We start from the raw sequence: 12,618 nt of genomic DNA, 5'->3' as shown, positions 1-12,618 counted from the left end.
TCATTAACAGAAATCTCGTGTGACAGAGTTGCGCGATCGTGATACCCTTGTTGACTCTGTCTTCTGTATTCAACATGATTACTTAAATCCGGGTGTACAAGAGATAACTTGGTCTTAAGTCTTCTTTTCATCATGAGTTCAGCAGGCGAGTCCCCTGTGAGTGTGTGGGGTCTTGTCCTGTAACTCAGCAGTATACAAGACAAGTGGGTCTGCAGTGACTCTTGGGTTACTCTCCTTATGCTTCACTTGATAACTTGTACTGCATGTTTTGCTTGCCCGTTGGATGCAGGCTTGAACAGTGCTGAATTTACATGTTTTACTTCATGTCCTAGGGGGAGTGTTTGCTAGTGCTGTTGGGGAGGATTTAAACTGATATGGCAGGGGGATGGGAACCAATGCAGGGAGACAGAGGGAAACAAAAAGGAGGCAAAAGCAAAGGACAGAAAGGAGATGAGGAAAAGTGGAGGGCAGAGAAACCCAAGGCAAAGAACAAAAAGGGCCACTGTACAGCAAAATTCTAAAAGGACAAAGGGTGTTAAAAGAACAAGCCTGAAGGCTTTGTGTCTTAATGCAAGGAGTATCCGCAATAAAGTGGATGAATTAACTCTGCAAATAGATGTTAACAAATATGATGTGATTCGGATTACGGAGACGTGGCTCCAGGATGATCAGGGCTGGGAACTCAACATCCAGGGGTATTCAACATTCAGGAAAGATAGAATAAAAGGAAAAGGAGGTGGGGTAGCATTGCTGGTTAAGGAGCAAATTAAGGCAATAGTTCGGAAGGACATTAGCTTGGATGATGTGGAATCTATATGGGTAGAGCTGCAGAATACCAAAGGACAAAAAACGTTAGTGGGAGTTGTGTACAGACCTCCAAACAGTAGTAGTGATGTTGGGGAGGGCATCAAACATGAAATTAGGGGTGCGTGCAATAAAGGTGCAGCAGTTATAATGGGTGACTTTAATATGCACATAGATTGGGTTAACCAAACTGGAAGCAATACGGTAGAGGAGGATTTCCTGGAGTGCATAAGGGATGGTTTTTTAGACCAATATGTCGAGGAACCAACTAGGGGAAGGCCATCTTAGACTGGGTGTTGTGTAATGAGAGAGGATTAATTAGCAATCTCGTTGTGCGAGGCCCCTTGGGGAAGAGTGACCATAATATGGTGGAATTCTGCATTAGGATGGAGAATGAAACAGTTAATTCAGAGACCATGGTCCAGAACTTAAAGAAGGGTAACTTTGAAGGTATGAGGCGTGAATTGGCTAGGATAGATTGGCGAATGATACTGAAGGGGTTGACTGTGGATGGGCAATGGCATTTAGAGACCGCATGGATGAACTACAACAATTGTACATTCCTGTCTGTCGTAAAAATAAAAAAGGGAAGGTGGCTCAACCGTGGCTATCAAGGGAAATCAGGGATAGCATTAAAGCCAAGGAAGTGGCATACAAATTGGCCAGAAATAGCAGAGAACCCGGGGACTGGGAGAAATTTAGAACTCAGCAGAGGAGGACAAAGGGTTTGATTAGGGCAGGGAAAATGGAGTACGAGAAGAAGCTTGCAGGGAACATTAAGACGGATTGCAAAAGTTTCTATAGATATGTAAAGAGAAAAAGGTTAGTAAAGACAAACGTAGGTCCCCTGCAGTCAGAATCAGGGGAAGTCATAACGGGGAACAAAGAAATGGCGGACCAATTGAACAAGTACTTTGGTTCGGTATTCACTGAGGAGGACACAAACAACCTTCCGGATATAAAAGGGGTCGGAGGGTCTAGTAAGGAGGAGGAACTGAGGGAAATCCTTATTAGTTGGGAAATTGTGTTGGGGAAATTGATGGGATTGAAGGCCGATAAATCCCCAGGGCCTGATGGACTGCATCCCAGAGTACTTAAGGAGGTGGCCTTGGAAATAGTGGATGCATTGACAGTCATTTTCCAACATTCCATTGACTCTGGATCAGTTCCTATGGAGTGGAGGGTAGCCAATGTAACCCCACTTTTTAAAAAAGGAGGGAGAGAGAAAACAGGGAGTTACAGACCGGTCAGCCTGACATCGGTAGTGGGTAAAATGATGGAATCAATTATTAAGGATGTCATCGCAGTGCATTTGGAAAGAGGTAATATGATAGGTCCAAGTCAGCATGGATTTGTGAAAGGGAAATCATGCTTGACAAATCTTCTGGAATTTTTTGAGGATGTTTCCAGTAGAGTGGACAAGGGAGAACCAGTTGATGTGGTATATTTGGACTTTCAGAAGGCTTTCGACAAGGTCCCACACAAGAGATTAATGTGCAAAGTTAAAGCACATGGGATTGGGGGTAGTGTGCTGACATGGATTGAGAACTGGTTGTCAGACAGGAAGCAAAGAGTAGGAGTAAATGGGGACTTTTCAGAATGGCAGGCAGTGACTAGTGGGGTACCGCAAGGTTCTGTGCTGGGGCCCCAGCTGTTTACACTGTACATTAATGATTTAGACGAGGGGATTAAATGTAGTATCTCCAAATTTGCGGATGACACTAAGTTGGGTGGCAGTGTGAGCTGCAAGGAGGATTCTATGAGGCTGCAGAGCGACTTGGATAGGTTAGGTGAGTGGGCAAATGCATGGCAGATGAAGTATAATGTGGATAAATGTGAGGTTATCCACTTTGGTGGTAAAAACAGAGAGACAGACTATTATCTGAATGGTGACAGATTAGGAAAAGGGGAGGTGCAAAGAGACCTGGGTGTCATGGTACATCAGTCATTGAAGGTTGGCATGCAGGTACAGCAGGCGATTAAGAAAGCAAATGGCATGTTGGCCTTCATAGCGAGGGGATTTGAGTACAAGGGCAGGGAGGTGTTGCTACAATTGTACAGGGCCTTGGTGAGGCCACACCTGGAGTATTGTGTACAGTTTTGGTCTCCTAACCTGAGGAAGGACATTCTTGCTATTGAGGGAGTGCAGCAAAGGTTCACCAGACTGATTCTCGGGATGGCGGGACTGACCTATCAAGAAAGACTGGATCAACTGGGCTTGTATTCACTGGAGTTCAGAAGAATGAGAGGGGACCTCATAGAAACGTTTAAAATTCTGACGGGGTTAGACAGGTTAGATGCAGGAAGAATGTTCCCAATGTTGGGGAAGTCCAGAACCAGGGGACACAGTCTAAGGATAAGGGGGAAGCCATTTAGGACCGAGATGAGGAGGAATTTCTTCACCCAGAGAGTGGTGAACCTGTGGAATTCTCTACCACAGAAAGTTGTTGAGGCCAATTCACTAAATATATTCAAAAAGGAGTTAGATGAAGTCCTTACTACTAGGGGAATCAAGGGGTATGGTGAGAAAGCAGGAATGGGGTACTGAAGTTGCATGTTCAGCCATGAACTCATTGAATGGCGGTGCAGGCTAGAAGGGCCGAATGGCCTACTCCTGCACCTATTTTCTATGTTTCTATGTTTCTAAGTGTATTGAATGTGAGATAATGTCGGCCAGCACGTCCGCTGCCACTACTGAAAGCCTGCAGGCCATGTTTGTCACCCACGGCCTACCCGATGTCCTGGTAAGCGATAATGGGCCATGTTTTACCAGTGCTGAGTTCAAAGAATTCATGACCCATAATGGGATCAAACATGTCACATCTGCCCCGTTTAAACCAGTGTCCAATGGTCAGGCAGAGAGAGCAGTGCAAACCATCAAGCAAAACTTGAAGAAGGTAACTGAAGGCTCACTGCAGACTCGCCAATCCCGAGTCCTGCTTAGCTACCACACGAGACCATACTCGTTCACTGGGATCCCACCTGCTGAACTGCTCTTGAAAAGAGCACTTAAGACAAGGCTCTCGTTAGTTCCCCCTGATCTACATGAACAGGTAGAGAGCAGGCGGCTTCAACAAAGTGCATACCATGATAGCGCAAATGTGTCACGCAAGATTGAAATGAATGATCCTGTGTTTGTATTGAATTAAGGACAAGGGCCCAAGTGGTTTCCCGGCACTGTTGTGGCCAAAGAGGGGAGCAGGGTTTTTCGGGTCAAACTTTCAAATGGACTCATTCACCGGAAACACTTGACCAAATCAAACTCAGATTCACGGGCTATCCTGAGCAACCCATCTTGGACCCTACCTTTTTTGATCCCCCAACATACACACCAGTGGCAACCGGCACCACGGTTGACCACGAAGCAGAACCCATCATCCACAGCAGCCCAACAGGGCCCAACACACCAGGCAGCCCAGCAAGGCCAGCTGCACAGCAGCCCAGCGAGGGCCCAACAAATGATTCAACAATACCAGCTTTCACACCGAGACGATCAACCAGGGCAAGAAGGGCCCCAGATCGACTCATATTGTAAATAGTTACAGTATTGACTTTGGGGGAGGGGGGGGAGTGTTGTTATATATGTGGACTTGTATTTACTCTGTACAGCCACCAGAGGGCTCATCCCCTGGAGTCCAAGGGATCCCATAATCCATTGGGAGCACAGGTTTTTAAGGAGGCCTCACAGGTTGGAGAGGCACTCTGGAGACCTGCAATAAAAGATTAAGATCACACTTTAATTTGAGCTCACAGTGCTCAGTCAGACTCTTTCTCCACACATAACATTATCCACATCGAATAACCATCCACCACCACTAAAAACATCTTGCCAAGAAGGGACCTGCAAAATCTACATGGATCCTGGACCAAGGTTTGGATGGCCATGACCACAGTCTCAGCGGCGATTCCGCTGGTGCTTTGCTGAGCTGCATGCAGGTGTTAAGAACATAAGAACATAAGAACATAAGAATTAGGAACAGGAGTAGGCCATCTAGCCCCTCGAGCCTGCTCCGCCATTCAATAAGATCATGGCTGATCTGGCCGTGGACTCAACTCCACTTACCCGCCTGCTCCCCGTAACCCTTAATTCCCTTATTGGTTAAAAATCTATCTATCTGTGACTTGAATACATTCAATGAGCTAGCCTCAACTGCTTCCTTGGGCAGAGAATTCCACAGATTCACACCCTCTGGGAGAAGAAATTCCTTCTCAACTGGGTTTTAAATTGGCTCCCCCGTATTTTGAGGCTGTGCCCCCTAGTTCTAGTCTCCCCGAACAGTGGAAACAACCTCTCTGCCTCTATCTTGTCAATCCCTTTCATTATTTTAAATGTTTCTATAAGATCACCCCTCATCCTTCTGAACTCCAACGAGTAAAGACCCAGTCTACTCAATCTATCATCATAAGGTAACCCCCTCATCTCCGGAATCAGCCTAGTGAATCGTCTCTGTACCCCCTCCAAAGCCAGTATATCCTTCCTTAAGTAAGGTGACCAAAACTGTACGCAGTACTCCAGGTGCGGCCTTACCAATACCCTATACAGTTGCAGCAGGACGTCTCTGCTTTTGTACTCCATCCCTCTCGCAATGAAGGCCAACATTCCATTCGCCTTCCTGATTACCTGCTGCACCTGCAAACTAACTTTTTGGGATTCTTGCACAAGGACCCCCAGGTCCCTCTGCACCTCAGCATGTTGTAATTTCTCCCCATTCAAATAATATTCCCTTTTACTGTTTTTTCCCCCAAGGTGGATGACCTCACTCTTTCCGACATTGTATTCCATCTGCCAAACCTTAGCCCATTCGCTTAACCTATCTAAATCTCTTTGCAGCCTCTCTGTGTCCTCTACACAACCCGCTTTCCCACTAATCTTTGTGTCAAAGATTAGTTGCAATGATGCATGCATGCTTCCAGCTCAGAATCAATTCCTGGCCACCATACGTGGGACCTGGTGATAGCCTTCATCATCACTATACCAGGATGTATGCTATGTAACTCACGCACAAACTTCTCTCTCCCTTTCTTAGGCATTACAACTTGATTGCCCCACAATATGCAATCTGGTGAATAGACAGTTCATCCTTGTGACGAATGTACGGTTTGGCCTCCTCGCACATTTACTTAGGTATGGCAGACCAATCCCCTTTGAGAATGCAACCCTTTACCACTGATAATATCGGGTCCTGGCTGGTCCAGGTCTTAACTTGTTGAGCCGTGACAGGGGTACCTTCACTCTCAAAAGCATCCATGATTAACATTAAATCTGCCGGTTGTGGCATTTCCACCTCCGGTGTGGGCAACAACAACCGGCTCAAAGCATCGGCACAATTCTCTGTGCCAGGTCTGTGGCGAATGACATAATCATAGGCAGATAATGTCAGCACCCACCTTTGGATGCGAGATAAAGCGTTGGTATTGATACCTTTGCTCTCGGAAAACAACGAAATGAGCGGCTTATGATCAGTCTCTAATTCAAACCTCAGACCGAACAGGTGTTGATGCATCTTTTTAACACCGTACACACATGCTAAAGCTTCTTTTTCTACCATACTGTAGGTTCTTTCTGCTTTAGACAAACTTTTGGATGCATACGCGACAGGTTGAAGTTTCCCCAACTCATTGGCTTGTTGTAACACGCAACCAATTCCATATGACGATGCGTCACAGGCCAAAACTAAACGTTTACATGGGTCATAATGTACCAGCAGCTTGTTCGAGCAAAGCAGACTGGTGGCTTTCTCGAAAGCTCTGTCTTGCAATGTACCCCACACCCAGTTGTTGCCTTTTCTCAATAGCATGTGCAGTGGTTCAAGTAAGGTGCTCAAATTAGGTCGGAAGTTACCAAAGTAGTTGAGTAGACCCAGGAACGAACGCAGCTCCATCACGTTCTGCGGCTTGGGTGCGTTCTTGATGGCTTTGGTTTTCACGTCAGTAGGTCTGATGCCACCAGCGGCGATTTTCCTCCCGAGGAATTCGACCTCCGGTGCCTTAAAGACAAGTTTCAAACATTTAAGTCTGAGTCCCACTCTGTCCAAACACAGTAGAACCTCTTCCAGGTTGTTCAGATGTTCCTTGGAGTCATGACTGGTGATCAGGATGTCATCTTGGAGCAGGACAGTTTTGGGAACGGACTTCAGTAGACTTTCCATATTCCTCTGGAATATTGCTGCAGCCGAGCGAATTCCAAACAGACACCTGTGGTGAATAAACAGTTCTTTGCGGGTGTCAATGTACGTAAGTCTCTTCAATGCCTCGACCAACTACTGTGTCATGTAGGCCGACGTCAAGTCCAGTTTGGTGAACGACTTCACCCCGGCTAGCTTTGCAAACAAGTCATCAGCCTTCGGTAATGGGTACTGATCTTGTTTTGAAACCCTGTTGATCGTAGCCTTGTCGTCTCCACAGATTCTGACTGTGCCATCAATTTTCAGCACAGGAACAATGGGGCTGACCCATTCATTAAATTCGATCAGTGATATGATCCCTTCACACTGGAGTCTGTCCAGTTAAATTTCGACCTTCTCCCTTATTATATACGGCACTGTCCGAGCTTTATGATGGACGGGTCTTGCATCTGAGTCCACATGGATCTGCACCTTGGCTCCCGAGAAGTTGCCGATACTCAGTTTGAACAGCGAGAGGAACTTGTTCAATACTTGGGCACACGTATCTTCCACCGACAACAACGCCTTCATGTCGTTCCAGTCGCATCTGATTTTCTCCAACCAGCTCCTGCCGAGCAGCGTTGGGCCATTGCCTGGAACAATCCACAGCGGTAACTCGTGAACCGCCCTGTTATACGACACATGAATTTGTGCACTGCCAATCACCTTTATCAGTTCTTTGTTGTGCGCAGCTTGGCGTTAACAGGGCTCAGCCTGGGCCTCACAGTCTTAGTATCCCACAGCTTATTAAATGCTCTCTCGTTCATGATCGATTGACTCACCCCTGTGTCCACTTCCATCATTACTGGTATCCCGTTAAACTTCACATTAATCAAAATTGGTTTACTCTTGGTTATGAAGGAATACAGTCCATACACTTCCTCTACTGGCATCTCGGATTGCGTATCCGGATCCACGCTAGTCTGACTGTCATCCTCCACGTGGTATGTCACAGCTCGCTTGCTCATCTGCGGACACTTGCGCTGGAGATGCCCCACTCTCAGACAGCCTTTCCAACTATATTGCTTAAATCGGCACTGCTGGTGCCGATGATTTCCCCCACAACGCCAACACAGAGAAGTCAGATACATTCCCGCTTGCAGACTTTGGGCAGCCACAGGTTTCGCGAACGCAGCCGGATAGGCCCTGCCGTGTGCCGCTCTGCCGAACGCCAAATCAATTGCATTTACAGTAGTTGCCGAGATTTGGTTCTTCACCGCTATTTGCTTTAGACTCCTGTCCATCGTCATACATGATTGAGCGATCTGGATGGCCCTTTTTAAATCCACCTCCACCACCGCCAGAAGTTTGTGCAGGATCACTTCGTGGTTGATACCGATAACAAAGAAGTCCCGCAGCATGTCTGCCAACACTGTCCCAAACTTGCCCGGTCCCACTAGACGTGTCAGGTCAGCAACGAGTTCCGCCGCACTCTGGCCCTCCGATTGAACGCGTGTATAAAACCTGTATCTTGAGATGATGACGCCGTCGTCTGGCTTGAAGTGCTCCCGTACCAATGTACACAACTCCTCTTACGTTTTCTGTTGGATCACTAGGCATGAGTAGATTCTTTATCAGACTGTAGATCTTTGAACTGCACACAGTGAGGAACACGGCCCGGCGCCGATCTGCATTGTCAAACCCCTTCATTTTGTTGGCCACCAAGTACTGATTCAAATGGCTCACAAAGTCTGCCCAATCTTCTCCCTCCATGAATCACCCTAAAAATCCAATCGTGCTCATTTTGCAAACAAAGGTTCTTGTATTCTCGTCGCCAAATGTTATGTATGCAATAAAGGTTCAAACTGAATACAATTTAACTAAGCTCTGCTTTATTTAGGCCCGAAGTGCTTGATTCACAAAATGGCTGGCCTTTTATACCAGAGCAGCACCATGTGCATGCTGCTCAGTGACCTCCAACAATGACATCATCTGGTGGCTACAAACGGCATGTACATACATGACAGATACCGCCCCAATCGAGGCGCAGGGCAATTTCGCCCCCCTAGATTTCAATTTTCCAAATTACACTACCTCAGTAAAAGTGCCAAATGTTTAGGATATTACCTGTTCCCAACTTGCTGTCAAGAATGTTTTTTTCAGAAATCTTTTCTATAAAAATTCTATTAACAAGTTAATCAATCAGCAAAGAAAGCGTTCCTATTTTTATTTCACAGCTCCTTTGTGCTTGCTGGGGTGTAGGCGTAATCTGATGACTTTACCTCATGCTACAGTGAATCCAGATGCTTTGCTGTTGTTCCATAATAATTATGTACTTGATGATAGTTATTGCTTAATTAAGCATGGCACCACAGAGGAAGTTGCACAGTGAGATTGGTTGGATTTCAAGCTTGTAGAATGCATAGACAAAACCCCATCAAACCACAAAGTACTGAATAGAAGAGGCATTGCACCTGGTACCATGGTAGGAGAGTAAAATCTCTGTGGCTTTGGTAGTTTACTTGAACGTGGCTGAACTCAAATGCTAACTGTGGCATGTTAATCATTCTGTGACATATGGACCTCTAGATTCTCCAGCCAGGGGAAACAACCTCGCAGCTTCTACCCTGTCAATCTCCCTCAGAATCTTATATGTTTCAATGAGATCACCTCTCATTCTTCTAAAGTACAGATAGTATAGGTCCAATCTGCTCAATCTCTCCTCATAGGACAACACTCGCATCCCAGGGATCAATCTAATGAACCTTTGTTTCATCGCTTCGAAGACATGTATGTCCTTTTTCAGATAAGGAGATCAAAATTGTGCACAGTACTACAGACGTGGTCTCACCAAAGCCTTGTACAATTGTAGTAAGACTTCCTTATTCTTGTACTCCAACCCCCTTGCAATAAAGGCTAACATGCCATGTGTTTTGCTGTACCTGCATGCTAGCTTTCTGTGTTTCCTGTACTAGGATACCTAAATCTCTCTGAACTCCAACATTTAATAGTTTCTCACCATTTAAAAAAAAATTGTTTTTCTATTCTTCCTACCAAAGTGAATAACCTCATATTTCCCCACATTATACTCCATCTGCCACCTTATTACTCACTCACTTAACCTGTCTATATCCCATTGCAGGCTCCTTGGGGCCTCCTCACAGCTTATTCTCCCACCTAGCTTTGTATCGCCAGCAATCTTGGATACATTGCACTCGGTCCCTTCATCTAAGTCATTAATACAGATTGTAAATAGCTGAGGGCCACTCTGTATTGGTTGAGGGCCAATAGAGTAATGGAACAGACAAAACTCACTTCTTGATGGACTGGTCAGATTAACAATTGTAATGATTCTACAACTGTTACACTTCTGAACTCAGTCTACACAACTGTACTTCAGCTACTGGAGAATTCTATCTCTTGCTACTCAGATTAGTCTGGCTTGGATTGCGTATGAGCTCTCCTAATTCTTCCTCTCAAAATAGTTTTGCTATATTTATACATCATTTCCTCTTCATTCTTTCCTTCAGTAGCATTTTTAAATTTATGTTTCTTTATATTATTTTATTTCAGTTTTGTTAAATTTATTTTTCGTCTCATCTAAAAACTTTTTAATTTATACTTTGCCTTTCTTCATTTTGCTTATTTTCCCTCAGTCTTATTTTATTCTCTTATTGTTTCTAGCTCATTTTTTGTTCTTATTTTGTATCTTTTATTTATTTTCTGACTTTATTCTTTGGAGTGAAACAGTGGAAGTCACTTTGATCGGGTCACTTCTGTATTAGAAATATTCTCGTTTAGCTCCTCTGTCCTCTTCCCTACGCTATATTTTAACTTCGTCCGAGTGTGAATAAGATGGCTTCTGGGCTGGCAGCTCCCTACTGAGTTCCTCTCCTTTGTAACTCTATCTGTAGCCATCCATTGTCATCCTTTGCTCTACTCGCCCCCCCCCCCCCCCCCCCGCCCCGGCAACCCCCCGGGGTCCTCTTCTCTAGTGCTTACGTTCCCCTGTCTCTAACAGTGGGTACATTTTAGCTCAATCTACAAATTGAAGTTACAAGTTTAAAGTTACTTGTGCAGAGTTAACATGGCAAGTTCTATGTTTTGACTCTGCTTTTTTCAACGGCATTCTGCTCACATTTGACTTCCTCTGCCATTAACAACAACAACTTGCATTTATACAGTTCCTTTAGCAATTAAAAATGTTCCAAGGCACTTCACAGGAGCGTTGGCAGACATAATTTGACACAGAGTCACATATTAGGACAGGTGATTAAAAGCTTTGTCAAAGAGGGAGGTTTTAAGGGATGTCGTAAAGGAGGAGAGAGAGGTAGAGAGGTGGCAAGGTTTAGGGAGGGAATTCTGGTCCTTTGGGCCTAGGCAGCTGAAGGCACGGCTGCCAATGGTGCAGCTAATAAAACCGGGGATACGCAAGAGGCCAGAATTGGAGGGGCGCAGAGTTTTCAGAAGGTTGTAGAACTGGAGGAGATTACAGAGATAGGGAGGGGTGAGGCCATGGAGGGATTCAAAAGCAAGGATGAGAATTTTAAAATCGAGTACTTAGCTACCTTGATGGAATACATTGTATGTCATGGCTGCCGTGACTTTTTTCTGTCACACAATTACTCCAAGTTTAAGGTAACCTGTTCCAGTCTACAGTTCCCCCTCCCCTCCCTAACTGCTGCTACCTGCTGAGCATCTGGACTGTACTTCAGTGTACTGCTGGCTTCTCAGCTTTACTCTGTTGCTGTGGTGCGTCTTGATCAGAAATCCACCTTCTCCTGGGTCGAAGTCCATTTCTCCGCTTGCTTCTGGAGTTAACTGTGACCTGCACCTTTGTAGCCACTTTCTATTGCGATCCTCTGCTGGACTGCCTCTATTGCAGTACCTGGTCTGGTTCTACAGGTTCAGTTTTTTACTCCTCTGTTGGGAATTTTTCACTCTATGCTATAACAGAGTAAAACTCGACCGCGCTCTCCTGAGGTGCAGGATCTAACACATGTGGTTCAGATGATGGCAATGAGTGCGGAGAGCGTTGACCTTACGCGATCACTCCTGGACACCATCAGTGGGGTGGGTGATAAGGTCGGGACTGTCGGGGGAAATAACAATAATCAAATGAGAAATGGGAACGCTGTCCGGGAACATGAGGGAAGGAATATCTCAGTCAGCTGAAACCATGTCGGTGAACATGAGGGAGGGAATGTCACAGGTAGTTGAGACATTGTTGGTGAACATGAAGGAGGGCATGTCACAGGTAGCTGAGACACTGGCGGCGAACATGAGGGAGGGAATATTGCAAATAGTTGAGACACTGTCAGGGCACATGAGGGAGGGAATTTTGGAGTTAACTGCTGCAATAAGGGAACACGCCCAGACCCCAAGCCGATTGACAGAATCAACTGCCACACCCACTCCAATCCCCAGACCTGAAGAGGCCCAAGTCGGGCCTTCTACATTACCGCCTGCACTATGCCCCCCCACCAACCCCATCAAGAAATCAAGAAGTGCACATTACCTGAAATATTCGAAAGAATAAGCTTGGTATCAACCCGACAAAAGCTGCACCACCGCCTGCGGGCAGGGGTGGAATCAACAAGACCAAGCGCAGCGGGCGGTCTTAGAATAAGGTGGAGGAGAGATGGGTGTAGCCTTTCTTTGCTGCTGTTGTTGTTGTTATTATTGTTGTAACTGTTCTCAAATTAAAAGT

This window comes from Pristiophorus japonicus, chromosome 9 (genome assembly GCF_044704955.1).
Source record: "Pristiophorus japonicus isolate sPriJap1 chromosome 9, sPriJap1.hap1, whole genome shotgun sequence".
NCBI classification, from domain to species: Eukaryota; Metazoa; Chordata; class Chondrichthyes; family Pristiophoridae; genus Pristiophorus; species Pristiophorus japonicus.
This window is presented reverse-complemented; position numbering follows the sequence as displayed.